Below are 15,143 nucleotides of genomic sequence, written 5' to 3' on the forward strand. Positions count from 1 at the left end.
TTCACTGAATAACTGATTGTGTCAAGCCTGCACCCCTCTCTCTCTCTCTCTTTTCTAGGCTTTTTGATGGTGATGTGCTGATCTGCTCATTATTTCCAGCTGCTTAGGGCTACTTAACATTTTGTAGACAGTGCCAAAGATGCCTCTACCTTGAGACTTGGACTAGGCTGGCACTGAGTAGAAAAATATCAGTTGCAAAGGCTGCTTACATATATTCACTTTTCAAAGCAATGGTCTCTAAATGTTAAATATGTTAGCAACTCGGCTCCCCATACCAAATATCTTGGGGCCTGCAGGTTTCAGTAAGTCTAGTCTGCACATGCCCTAGCTCTTGGATAATGGCAGGTGTGCACTCAGAGAGCATCATTCAAGTTTAGACTGAAAGAAAATGGCAGGTGCTTTCAAAAACACACAGCAAAACCATGGCAAACCAGGAACATTGGCGGGCTACTTCAAAAGCCCTCTCCTGATATCAGCCGGTACGCTGACATCTATATTATTCCATATATTGTATAACTATATTCTATAGTTATTCTGTAACACATACAAAGAAAAATAGATGGACAAAATGCAAGCTGCAAGAGTTTCTGAACTTTTCCTAAGAGATGTTATGCAGGCTCAGCTATGAAACTAGATCACGCACACAGACTCACTGGTGTGTTCAAAATACCAGGTCGAGGAAGAGATGACTGCTGAAGGCTGGCAGTTGTTAGAAAAAGAGACATCTTGCTTTCACTGCTGCTAGGAAGCAAAGATTTTGTTAGAGGCTTGGCATGGATCAATATGAAATCTATAGGACTAAAACACAATGCAAAGCACAGCATTTGAATGACTAGTCACTGCAGCGAGTGGAGAATCATCTGGACCATTTAGTCTGTCTATTTATTCCACTCTCACCCTGAGAAGTGTGGATAAATACATGGTCTTCAGCATATAAATCACCTCTATGGCCTTCGTTAGTCCAAAATGGATTTAACTACTTCTTTCTTTATCTTTTCTGGAAATATATCATTTTATCTTTTCACATTCTTTCACTGAAGATATTGCTTAGGAACCTTTTATTTGGGGATTATCCAATCCTGAGGCACAACAGCAGTAAATGAAAGATGCTCCCTCCCATAGCAACTAAATTCCACAGATTACCATATTGGTAATTTTTATTAGCATTTAAGTATTAAATTAACCACTAGAGTATGAGCCTAATAGACAAATCACATTAATGAGCACATACGCTGGCAAGATGTCAATGAAAGTTCAACTAAATTACTTTGCTTATTCATAGCTCCAGAAATTAGGGGCATAATTAATCCTCTGTCACAGTTCCTAGACTGCAAATATCAATAATGATTACAACAATACTTTACAGTAGGCTACAAATATATTTTTATGAAATTTTATATTTTTATTTTTTTCCCCTGGTAAACAACAGAACAGGCTTCCGATAAAGTCTTGTATTATGGTAGATTTTCCTATAATCTGTTCCCAGTACTACATAGATATTTAGAAATAAAAAGAGTAAGCTATCAAGAACTATCACCATCACTTTATCTGTAAATTTTTAAAGTTACTCTGTTCTTTCCTTTTAACTTTCTATGTTTCCAATCGATTAGTGAACAACGCAGATTAAAAATGCACAGTCACTATTCTTAGAATTAGTAGCATCTTATTCCAAAACACTATGCAAAACAGCTGGTTGTATGGAGGGGAACGCTTCCCATGTCAGCAGGCACCTTGGAAGCTGTGTTACCCAGTTACGGCCTTTAACTTGTATTGGAGCTACTTGTTCTATAAGCTACTACCAAATATGAGATGAGCTTCAGATCCAGATCTCTGACAACTCTCTTGGTAAACTGGCTCAAGGCTAGGAAGTTCTATGCATTTTGGAAGAACAACTTTTTGCTTAGTGGTCTGTGAGGTCACCTGCCATCAGGACGTCTCCTGAGACGAAAGTTGAGGGCATTCGCTTGTTAAGACTTTTTATAGTGGTAGAGGAAAATGGGAATAAATTATATTAGATAAAATGAAATCAGAGATATCACTGCAGTATAACTACAATACCCCAGATAGCAGTAAGTAGCTTCTTTGCCAATTAATTACTTCAAGACAACATTAACTTTTGCGAACACTAAAAATGCCTGTCGCCATAGCATGCAAATGTGAAACTTGCAGACAGCTCTGAAAGGAACACTAAAATAGCCAGACTGTTACCGTTCCCCTCATAATAAAACAATGTCTCTTTATCCCTCTTATTATTTCAAGTCTCATTTCTTTCCCTCATGCCAAATGACAGCTCCATAAAATAAATAAATAGAAATAATAATATTTGAACTGCTGCGCTGAAGTGTGGCTTCCAGTTTGATCGTCTTCATTTTTATTAAAGATAGAATAAAAAGTTGACTATTTCTGGGTACATTCATTTTCTTTAATGAAAGAAGAGACAAAAATATGAATGGTTTGCAGATTAGAAATTCAAATCCAAACATATAAAAGTAATCCATCAACATTATTGTGTTGTGTTCATCCACAGTCTAAAATGAGTACGGAGGAAATTATAAAAGCCCAGGAATTTTAACAAAGGATTTAAGGACTGGGCATATAAGAGCAGAGGTAGGACCTTGGACCAGCTTCTTTAAAAAACACTGAAAAAAATCAAACACAAAAAAACTGTATCATATAAAAACTGACATGCTGAAATTTTAGAGAGAGAAAGACAAAAAATAGTTGCTCATGATAAAACATCTCACAAAGGAAATTAAAAATAAATAAAACCATCCTGGAAGTCTGAAGTGCCAGTTTCATATAGTAATCACTATAGTAATCAAAAGGGGGAAGACAAATAGGAGAATAGATTAAAAAAATATATATGAAAAAAAAATCTTAAATATTTAACTTTGAATAGACACTCACAATACCTGGACTTATGCACCACCGGACTTTTCCAAAGATTTTCGGATGTTCCACACACAAAAGACCTAAATGGTATTTTTGCTTTATCATATATTAATTCTAACTTGATCCAAGGGACTTAAGGAACCACTGATCTGTCTGAATCTTAGGTAATGTAAGATAGCGATTATTCTACTTTATATCAGCGGCTTATACCGATTTGGCACGGGAGTTTAAAAGACATGTTCAAACGTCTCCTTTTCTACATATTAACTCTTCACAAAGCAAGTACTTCTTTCTTCTTGAAGAAGCTAAAGCTACAAGCAGGAGCTGAATACATTCCTGGTAAATGTATCACCTTTACAGATGTAAATAATCTTTACAGATGTACTTTACACCTCAAGCTGTACTCAAAATACACCTTTGGGTTTTAGTAAAGGGTTGGTATGCAAACTGTGATATCGCAAAGCTCTGAAAATCGTGCAAAAGATTGGCTTCAGTCACATCTCTCCTACGTTTTGATAAATGCCTAGCAAAAGTTCAGAATTAGTGCCTAGTTACAAGTGAAAGATCTACTGCCTTGCTCTCATGTTCCAATCTTAACAGCGTTTTAACCTGCTAAAGCTGGAGTTCAGCTGGATCCTTCCTTCACCGTGGAGATGACGACTAAGCTTTCATCAACACTGGAATGGGGTCACTCGCTGCATTTCCGCTGCACCATGTTCTCAGTACATTGAACGCATTGACTGAACACTCTGAAATAAAAGACAAAATGATTGATTGCATTAGCTGTCACAGTTAATGGGACGTCCTTGCAATAGCAACAGCTTTACTTCTACTGACCTGTCCTGCCTTACTCTTCTCCTTATAAAAATAGCTAACCAGTTATACCCAACAACCACTTCTGGTGACTGAGAATGATTTTAAGTCTCTAGTACAGGTGCTTTTACCCTTGTGTTTACAGCTTTCACTGTTTTCATAAGAGGGTGTCCTAGCCCTCATGACGGCTGGAAAGAAGCATGCAAATGGCATCTGAGCACCTAATTTGCTGAGTGGTTAAAAAAAACCAAAAACCCAGGAAACAACCAAACAAAGCTGATGGTAAGTTAACAAGTGATATATCCATCTGTATTTTTTCATTTAGGTTATTTGAAGATAACAGTTCTGCCACCCAGGAAGCAGCTGGGACCTCTTCAGAGGGGCACGGGGACAGGAACAGTAGGCTTCACATAACACCTGTTCTTTATTCACAAACATCTTTAGCCAAAGCAGAGGGCAGGAAAACCTTGAAATTATAAGTGCGTTAATGAGGATATAATTACTATTAGCTTGCCTTGAATCCAAATATGAGCATACCAGTATGGGAATAAAAATGTTGTTTTTGCAGAGTTACATTGTTTAAAGGTAAGGAATGGGGTATTGAGATATGCTTGCAGTGATAAGAAAACTTAGCAGGCGACCTCGTAAAATGCAGACAACCAGACTCCTTAGAAAAATTAGGTAAAAATCACAGTGTTAAGTCAAGTCAGATAAGCAAAGAAACACTACCACTTCAAACAGTAAAAAAAGTAAAAAGAAATTCGAAATTTAACAGGCCGGCAACTGAAGGCTATGCATTGTCTGTGAAGCATCAGATAGATTCCCCACTCAGTGGGGAAACAGGGGAGGGTCCTGTCATCAAAAAGTATATAAACTGTGTTTTGGAACCAGTAGGTGCGCTCCTGCTTGTGGGACGCCCTCCATTGCAATCGCGAATAAATTACTACTTCACTGAGATCCTCGCCTGAGCCTAAGTTATTGGCTATAGAGTGTTTCTCACACCAGCAACAGTACATACATGTTTTGCAACACTGTGACAACATACCCAAACACAATCCACAAGCATTTTTCCTGTGTGAGCAGCGCGACTGCCAAAGGTGCAGAAAGATGCACAGCTGCATAGAGGAGGCATGGAAAAAAAATAGACGTGTGCCGAGCAACAGAATTTGCTAGGTAAAGATAAGCACAAGGGACTGCAGTTAGGCAAGACAGGCTGTGAATGTGCAATGAATGTCTGTCTTGTAAAGTTTCCTTTTAAAGTGTAAAATGGGATCAATTTATTGGTCTCCAAAATACCACGCAGCCATCTCATGTTCTGATGTGCATACACAAAGTCAGTGGCAACACTTCTAACATGCAATCACTGTTGCACCCACAATGTAGTTCATCACCAATGTGCAGGACCTCTAAGAAAGTGCATTCTGGATTCCTTTCCCTAGGCTCATCCTTATCTGCCTTTCATGGTGTTCAGGCTATTTTGGTAAGCTGCAACCAAGTGTGCTTCATGGGACTAGCACAGTGCTAAGAGCTACCTGTCCAGACCTACCAAAAGTGGTCACGAGAGGGGAACTGCCACATCTGGCGCTGAGGTCAGAGCAAGAAACTTCACAGCTAACCTGCAGACCAAGAACAAGCACTTGTGACAACCTTCTATCCAGAGATATATTTCCTGAAATTACTGCGTTGGCTTTCCTGTTTGGTTATCTCATTTAACAAAGGAAGGAGAAATCATTTTTTACACAGCTGAACTTTAACTTACAGGACTTCTTTTTTTCCCCTCTGCATTTTTGGCAGACTGAGAGATTTTAACCATTTCTCATCAGAAAAGAAGCCTGATAAGTATTGATTTGGGATTATTTTTGCATAGCTGTTAATTTCCTCTCATTTAACTCTTTAGTTTTCTTTTGTGTATTTTGTATGTTTCTATTTATTTACATTATTTTCCTCTATATTACAAAAAAAAAAAAAAGGAGTTATATTGCATACTTCTAAATTATTTTTCTAGTGTATTGCCATGGGTCCAGGCAGGCTGAAAGCAGCAAATAACTGATACAACATAGTACCGGGGCAAATAATAAACTTTGACTCCTGGGGATAAATTTTGTACTTGAACATAGCAATATTGCCCCCATACGGTTGCAATTATGATTTCGGTGATTCATTTCAGGACTAATAACGTTCACCTGACTCAGTGTGCCACTTTATACTTAAAAGTTAAATTCATTATTATGTGCTATTGAGATAGCCAACAGCTCTCATGATTTTAGTTAGCACAGAAAGAAGCCACAGAAATCTACAGAGTACCTTATCTGAAGACAAGTTTGTTGTTGGCTCATGGCAGAACAAGTTGTGGTAACGAGCGGTAATCACTATAGCTTTTCTGAATACATGACGAGTATGTTTTGGATCTCAAAGCTATCAGAAGTCAAATTTTAGGTTCCTTTCTTTGCTGTGAAGATGATTAAGGGAAATGGTTGTTCCATCAGTAGGCTTGAGAATAAATTTCCTATAAAATATTCAGCTTGGCTGAAATTGAATTTCTTTCTTCTTTGTAATGTTGCATAAAATTTGAAAATGCCTGGTTATTTGGAGGTGACGTTGCTACGCAACCACTTGACCCTCCTTTCTTGCTTGTGAAGATGAGCAGGTAGTAATTCCTCTCTAAATGTTTTAACGAAACTTGCAAACAACTGAAAAAAACATAGAAAACTGTTCTGCTGATGCTTTTATAGGTATCAGATTATTTCAGCTAGGATTAAGAGTTAAAAATAAAAATCTACATGAAATACTTTAAAACTTCTTTTCAAAGAAGTGGCTTTTTCTTAAGCAGACTCATGAAAAAAATAATATGAAACCCAGTACATTTTATTAACAACAACAACAAAAAAAGACAGAAACCAATCCACCCAAAGAAAGTGAAAAGAGAGGACCTCTTCACAGCAAATGTATACTCACACATATACACGCATTTGATATTGATAGAGAGAGATTCAAAGATCTCATTTCAGCAAAGGATCTATGCGTGTGCTTATCAAGCTATTTAATCAACCATAGCAAATGAAAGGTACGTTATAAAGGAAATAAATGGAAGACCATATAAAAATATTTGACAATAGTTCAGTACCATGGCTTTGTCTCACTACTATAGAATAGTAGCAAGTAGGTAAAGAATATTAACCAAAGCCTGTATCCGTTTTGTCTTGCAGCTTCAAGGACTGAAGAACAATGCCAGTCTCTTGTTGGACTTCAGACAGCCTTTGTTCTTCCCATATATTCCCAGTATCTGTACGGCATCTTTTTAGAATTTGAAAACTTCCCTTTTCAAGACTATATTGTGTACACACATAAAGTGCTTCATTGCTGTGTTTTCTTGTAAATAGCAGTAACACAATCCACAGCTGTAACTGCTTACTGGAAGTCAGACAGTTCACAACACCATGCCTTTCTAGCTCTCTGGCTCTACCTCTGCCCACACTAATCTCTTCATCAGGTTTCCTAACCTCAGCCTCCAGGTCTTTCACCCAACATACTGCAGTGCCCTCTCCATCACCTGTCGTGCTATCATCTTTGGAAGGATTGGAATAAAATAAAATAAAATAAAATAAAATAAAAATAAATGAGGAAATATGAGACATTTTTATGAAAGATAGCCCAGATTACTTTAATGCAATGCACATGGTACATCTCCTATTCAAATCAATAAAAGTGACCTTAAGTCAGCTAGAATACAAATGAACAAGGATGTAAAATAACTCAGTTCCTTCTTTGTTATGGAAATATTCTGAACATGAAAAAAGTTTATCATAAACTAGCCTCTGCCCCTCGTGGGCATTGTTCTCTAGCTGCGCTCTGAGACTTCACCAGCTAAAATCAACTTTTCTGTGCTTGCTACTTATAACTCTACCTGCGGTCACAAGCAACTGTATGTGCATCTTTAAACATTACTACTTAAAACTCTAAATTGTCCCAAAAAGCATTTCATACAGTAATCTGAAATGATTAGCTACTACAGACTTTATTCTGTTATCTCAGTTCCTCATCTAGGTGTAATTTTGTATCAATGAAATAGTATTGCATAAATAAAGGACAAGCAAATAAAGTGAGTATTGTTGTGGAACCCTACTATAGACCACCCAGCCAGGACGACAAGACCAATGAATTATTCTTTAAAGAACTAAGAGATATCTCTAGATCAGACACCCTTATCCTTATGGGTTGCTTCAACTTGCCAGATGTGAACTGGGAATACCCCACAGCTGATATAGACAGGTCCAGGAAATTCCTAAAACACCTTGATGATAATTTCTTGGTACAGGTACTGAGGGAGCTGAGTAGAAAAGGTGCCCTCCTAGATTTGTTGTTTGTAAACAACAAGAGCCTCATGAGTGAAACAGCAACTTGTGCCTGTCTTGGCCACAGTGACCATGAAGTAGCTGAGTTTAAAATCTTTGGTGACAGGAGGAAAACTGCCACCAGAACTTCAACCCTGGATACACAGACAGCAGACTTCAGGATGCTGAGGGAACTAGTTAGGAAGGTCCCCTGGGAAAATGCTTTTGAAGACATTTTGAAGACATTGGGGTCCCTCAGTGCTGGCCAGTTTTTAAGGACACAGAAACAGGCAATTCCCAAATGTCAGAAGTCAAGCAGGTGGGACAGAAGGTTGGTTTGGCTGAACAGGGTTCTTCCTCTAGAGCTTAGGCAGAAAGCATATGGCCACTGGAAGTACAGCTCAGTAGGGAGACCTTATTGCTCTCTACAACTACCCTAAAGGAACTTGTGGGGAGCTGGGGGTCAGTCTCTTCTCACAGATAACTAGCAACAGGACAAGAGGAAATGACCTCAAGTTACATTAGGGGAGGTACAGGTTGGAAATTAAAAGAAATTCCTTCTCAGAAAGAGTGGTCAGGCATTGGAACAGGTTGCCCAGAGAGGTGGTGGAGTCACTCTACCTGGGGGCATTTAAGAAAAGGTTGGGCACGGTGCTTAAGGACATGGTCTAGTGGGTGATAGTAGTAGTAGCGGGATGGTTGGACCAGATGATCTTGGAGGGCTTTTCCAACCTCTATGATTCTATGAGTCTATAAAGTGAGGCTGGGTAACACAGGAAGCCTACAGAGATTCTGTTCACCTAAGGGAAAAAAAATTGTGCAGTTCTGGGCACCACAGCACAAAAAGGATGTGAAACTATCTGAGAGTGTCCAGAGAAGGGCTACAAGGATGGTGAAGGGCCTAGAGGGGAAGACATATAAGGAGTGGCTGAGGACACTTGGTTTGTTCAGCCTAGAAAAGAGGAGGCTGAGGGGAGACCTCATCATGGTCTACAGCTTCCTCACGAGGGGGAGTGGAGGGGCAGGCACCACTCTCTTCTCTCTGGTAACCAGCGATAAGACCTGAGGGAATAGAGTCAAGCTGTAACAGCTGTGATTCAGGCTGGATATAAGGATAAGGTTCTTCTCCGAGAGGGTGGTCACATGCTGGAATAGGCTCCCCAAGGACGTAGTCACAGCACCAAGCTTGTTGGAGTTCAAGAAGCACTTGGACTATGCTCTTTCACATGGTCTGAATTCTGATTTTTTGGTAGCCCTGGGTGGAGCCAGGAGTTGGACCTGATGATCCTTGGGGGTCCCTTCCAACTCAGGATATTCTATTCTGTGATTCTATGTGCAGGCTTTGCTGCTCCAGATGGCTGTATATAAGTCTATGTGGCCCCTTGTGATCCATCCCAGGGTATTCAGAGTTGGCTGATGTCATTGTGAGACCTCTTTCAATTATTTTTCAACAGTCTTGGGAATCTGGAGAGATCCCGAATGACTAGAAGATGGCAAGCATTGTTCTAATTTTCAAGAAGGGCAAAAAAGACAACCCTGGTAATTACAGGCCTGTCATTCTCACTGTAAAATTATGGAGAATATTATGACTGACAATGCAGTCATTGGTCACAGCCCACACAGGTTCAAGAGGGGCCAGTCCTATGTAACAATCTTAACTTCCTTTTATTACAAGGTCACTTACCTAGTTGACTAACAGAAGCCAGTTGATATCATCTTTCTGAATTTCAGCAAAGCTTTCAATGCGGTTTCTCACACTACCCTCCTGGACAAAATGTCCAGCATACAGCTAGACAAATACATAATGTGATTGGTGAACAACTGGCTAATGGGTTGGGTTCAGAGGGTTATAGGAAATAGGGTTACATCAGGCTGGTGGCCAGTCATGAGTGGGGTTTCCCAGGGCTTCATTTTAGGGCCAGTTCTCTTTAGTGTCTCCATAAATGACTTGGATGCAGGACTTGAAGTTATACTAAGGAAGGTTGCAGATGACACTAAATTAGTAGGAAGTTTTGAATCCCTCAGCAGTAGAGAGTCCTTGCAAAGAAATCTTGACAAATTAGAAGGCTAAGCAATCACCAGCTGCATGAGGTTCAACAAGAGCAAGTGGTGGATTCTGCACCTGGGATACAGATTCCCCACCTGGGATGGCATGGTAACCCTGGGCATACGTACAGACTAATGATGAGAGGCTGGAAAGCAGCCCTGTGGAAAGGGATCCAGGGCTCCTGGTTGACAGCAAGCTGAATGTGAGTCAGCAGTGTGCCTGGCAGCCAAAATGGCTGACTGCACCCTGAGGTGCCTCAGGCACAGCACTGCCAGCTGGCTGAGGGAAGGGAGTGTCCGGCTCTGCGCTGCTGCAGCCTCACTTCAAGCGCCGTGTGCAGTTTCAGGCACCATGGTATAAAAGGGATATCAAACTACTAGAGAGGTTCCAAAGGAGGGCTACAAAGATGACAAAGGGTCTACAGGACAAGATGCTTGAGGAGTGGCTAAGTGGCTTGGTTTGTTCAGCCCAGAGCAGGCTGAGGGGAGGCCTCATGGCAGCCTACAGCTCCCTCACAAAGGGAGCAGAGGAGCAGGTGCTGAGCTCTGCTCTCTGGGGACAGCCACAGGACCCAGGTAATGGCATGGAGCTGGAACAGGGGAGGGTCAGGGTGGGCATTAGGAAAAGGTTCTTCACTGAGAGAATGGTCAGGCACTGGGACAGGCTCCTCAGAGAGGTGGTCATAGCACTGAGTCTGATGGAGTTCAAGAAGCGTTTGGACAACACTTCCAGACACAGGGCTTGGATTTTGGGTGGTCCAGTGTGGAGCTAGGAGTTGCATTCAATGATCCTTATGGGTCCCTTCCCACTTGTGATATTCTAGGATTCTATAAATTCATGAACTGATGCTTGAGAACTACTTGGATAGTGTAGCCATGAGTGAGCAAAATTTAAGAATATAGCTCCATATTTAGAGAGATTTAAAACAAAGTCTGAAATCCCTCATATACATATGTATCACAAAGGAACTAAATTACAGAGCACCATAATTTTTGCTTTTCTCATCCTGAAAACTTAAGTTATCTTAAGTAATATCACTTGGTTATATTAGACTGTATTTTCCTTTATGTATACACCAACGTGTAATTTACACACCAATACTCTTCTTTTCCCCAAAGTTTGGGATTGTGTCACTCTAGTTTGTATAGATTTTTTTTTTTCTAATTCAACACATTATATTCTGCTTTACTCACTGTACACTTGTTGGCTTCGTGAAGAGTTCCTGAAGGCTTGCTACAAATGAACAGTAAAGATAATAACAAATAAGAATGCTGAGACAGGAGAAGCTTTTCTGTCTAGCTTAATAATACAGGTTAAGCTTCATTTCTTTGTGGCCAAACAGATTATTTGTTGAAGTAGTTTAAAAAGGCTTTAATCTAATTTCTGCATGCCTGTTTAGCAGAGCATGGATCATCAGCTCAGTGCCTGGCTAAAAAGATTTTCAGGAAAACACAGAATTCTAGTCTCTGGTATCTATTCAAACAAAAGGGACAAGACTCGTTACTTTAAGTGATTATTATTCACAAAAATCTTAGTTTATGGGATATCTGCAGAAAGGTGATACTATTGCAGCTGGATATTCTAACCCCATCTCACTGTAATGTTCTGTCAGACACTAACAAACTTAGGTAAATACGTTTCCTGGAGTGCACACACTATAAACTAGGCTTTGTCATTGAGCATCTTATTTCAAGTCTGTTTGCTGGAATAAAACTTGTGATAGGAGACTGGTATCAGGAACACTATCAACACTATTTGTGGTACCTTGAAGTTGTTACAGTCATTAATTGCTGTCTGTTAATGGTAATTTAATCCTATGCTGTGCAATGCAGCAACAACTATTTTGTAAAGGTTAATGAAGCCTTTAGGCGATTATGATCTTTACAAAATTCCCTAACCTTTGTATAATAGCTTGTTCCTCTAAAAAATTGCGATTGACAGTAAGTGTTTCACTTTCACTTAGCAGGGAAAATCCCTACCTTTATAACTGCTGGGAGCAGGGATTGAGGCAGACAGTGAAAGAGAGACCAGAGCAAAACACAGTATTAGGCCTTTCGCAGTATGCAAGCAGGGCAAGCATTCAAAGAAAAACTTCATGAAAATGGATCAGAAGTTCTCTCAGATAATTGCTACGCTAAAATCTGCAGGTAGCATTTGAAAAAGAAATATGAAGTGCTGGTACATCTCATGGATACAATTCAACAGTGTTATTGCAGGTCTCCCATGCATACATGTTTTCTGCATACATGTTTCCATAATAAACATACACATAAAGGGAAGGCTGGAGAAGCAAACTGGGAAGCACGCTCAAAAACATTAAACCTCCCATGGCCATTCCCCTCAGCTGTATGTTTTCTAAATGTGGAGATTTGCAAATTAGTAACCATGGAGAACATCACCAGTCTGGCTTGTTTTTTCTAACCTTGCCCATATATTTCACTCCTTTTGATTCTTAAATAATGATATTTACTTAAGTAGATTCTTACGCTGCTGCTTATAGATTTGGACCCGAGTTTGACAATGTGTTTCTCAGTGCATAGGGTCAGTGCATACAGATTCAGATTGGACAAATTCATAACATACTGCAATCTCTGTTGGACAGCACTGGTAGAATCTAACAAATACATAAGGACCAAGTGAGCAACATTCATAAGGAGCACAGTTAGCGTTAAGTGGAGACTTTAAACCATTACTCTATATTTAAGAGTTTGTGGACCTTGGCACGGATCAGATACAACACATTCAATTTACTGACAACTTGTTTGTTATATATACTGCCGAGGCACAGAGGCAGTACGCTGCCAGAGCTGCGTGTCTCTATGGCTACTAGTTTCAGATTCAGGATTTGCTGAGTTTTCAGGACCCAGAACAAGGGAGACGCTTGCAGAAAACAGCAGTACGCCCTAGAGAAAACACACCCAACAGCCTTTTTTTTTTTTAATAAAAAAAGCATTAATATAAAATAGCAAGCAGGCTGCACAAGTGGGAAAGATGGTAGTATGCTGTAACCTTTGTACTGAGGAAGCAGATGGAAAATGTTAATAGCCCACACTATACAGATTTTCTCGTGAACTTATGTTCCTCTAAATGCTGATGAACCGGAGCGAGCACCAGGAGGGAGCAGTCTTGAGTCCTATACCCTGGGACATGCTGGTGGCTCAGCACCTCTGGGGCTGGATGCTCAGTGCGTACCTGAATATTGGCCCATTCTCTTCATCATCAGCTGATGCAGACTCTGTAACCACCCTGTCATATATATTCTTTCACTTAGGCAGTCAGTAGTATGCAGAGAAGGAAGTACCAAATCTGGAAGACCAGCAATTATTTCTGTTTTCAATTGTTCTTTGCTCATGAAAATTACATTTCTTAATAATAATGCAGCAAGATTTTACATCTTACCTGATTTACACAAGTATCTATGACATAATCATAAGATTTATTTCCTACCCAAACTGCCTGAAATGCAGATTCTGACTGTTGTTGTGGGTGTATGGAACTCCTGTAAAATTTCTTTCACAAAACAGAATCCTGGCAAAAGGAGGGAGGAGTGAGCATGCTTTGGCTGCTTAACAGATACTATGTAAAGCAGCTCTTCTTGGCAATGCTCTCATTAACTTTGCCACCTTTGATACATGCCAGACTGAATCTTCCTCAACTAAGGAATTGCCTTTTTGTTGTCCCATATAATTCATCTCCTACCTTGCTTGTGTTAGAAGAAGCTGCATAATTGAAGACCACTTTGTTCCAAGCAGCACTTAGAGCAGCTGTATTTAGAGGAGAAAGGTGGCTGAGCCAGGAAAAAAGCTTGGTAAGACAGGAGCTCCGCCTATTTCAAATTCTTTAATTTACAGCTGAAAAGCAGAAAGGGAGTGCAAGTTTTTTGAACACTTACCTCTGCTCAACAAGGCAGAGAACCTCTGAGCTGCACAGGCGTCCTCTCCAGCCCCTCAACCAATCAGACACTGTGAAAAGGGTTTCAGATCCTACAGCCTTGGGCTCAGCAGGTTGCAGATGTTTTTCTGGGAAGATGATGGGTGAGCTGCAAGAAACAAGATATTCTCACTCTATGTGCTTTATATGTCCACCAAACATTTTGAAAAAACATCTCTTTTTTAAGATTAAGACTATTTGCAAATATAGGTCATGTTCTAACAAAATCTATTGCATACACATATTGTGACAGCTTATGTTGGTGGCCAAACCTTTCTAAGCTACGTAATAAACATGCACAGTTGAAAGCCTTAAAGCCTGCCACTTTTAAGTGTATTACTTTTGCCTAGTGTACTAATCTGCATCTAGAGATCTAAAGCAAAGCTTGGCTGGATCACATATATAACCCTTTCTTTCCGTCCTGCAAGTGTTACATGACTGGCATCTTCTCTTTAGAGGGAGAGCACAGAGCATGGAGAACAGCTGGTTTCTCAGCTCTGAAATATGCCAAGCCCCTGCAGTACAGACAAGCTGTTTGGCCAGCATCACCCACTGCTCCATCTTCTTTTCCTGTTCTAGCACGAAGTGGTTCCACTCATGCATGTTTAAGATCAATCTTGAAAACTTTCTTACTCTCGTTTATGCTTTCCATTTGCCCACTGAGAACCTGCTGATGCTTACTGAGCTCTTCTGGCCTCAGTGACCACAGCCTTTGAAAGATAAGACTGCTCAGCTGAGGACCATTTACCATTTAGTTTACCATTTATTTGGCATTCAACAGAAAGATTTGAACTCTGTTTAATATTGAGTAAGTTCGCTACTTCTAAGTATTCCTTAAAACTCAATTCTACTAAGAAAACCAAAATCCATTCTCAGAATTGTGTGAAACTAGGTGCTTTTACAGCTTGCTACTCCCCAGATTTTTCTTCCAGTTGCCTTCTGCCTTCTCTTACAAGGATTTGTTTTAATCATTAAATATAACTGGTGTTTTCTTTGGAAGGAGGGATATTTTTCTTCTCTTTGTGAGACAAGTTTTCAAAGAGAGTTAATATCTTTTATTAAAGAAACTGATAAAGTTAGGACCAAAAAAAATAATAATAATGATGAGCTTTCAGGCATACAAGCTGGCA

At 39.9% G+C, this 15,143-nt stretch overlaps 1 long non-coding RNA gene across 9 annotated transcripts in view; it reads right to left on the reverse strand.

Annotated features, from left to right (window-relative positions):
- Nucleotides 1-15,143, reverse strand: part of LOC308197817 — an 86,241-nt gene that overhangs the window by 23,153 nt on the left and 47,945 nt on the right. For 2 of the 9 annotated variants that reach the window (XR_013953319.1, XR_013953320.1), the window contains exons 3-5: nucleotides 13,976-14,122; nucleotides 13,276-13,389; nucleotides 3,502-3,641 (exon numbers count right to left, since the gene is read on the reverse strand). This is a non-coding gene — a long non-coding RNA (uncharacterized lncRNA). Of the gene's footprint in view, nucleotides 1-1,707; nucleotides 3,642-5,251; nucleotides 5,322-9,083; nucleotides 9,099-11,276; nucleotides 11,317-11,371; nucleotides 13,390-13,975; nucleotides 14,123-15,143 lie in introns of those variants that run through there. The other 7 variants (XR_013953321.1, XR_013953322.1, XR_013953324.1 and 4 more) reach the window with 7 other exon arrangements.

Source organism: Anser brachyrhynchus (assembly GCF_964034855.1).
Source record: "Anser brachyrhynchus genome assembly, chromosome: 7".
Lineage (NCBI taxonomy): Eukaryota > Metazoa > Chordata > Aves > Anseriformes > Anatidae > Anser > Anser brachyrhynchus.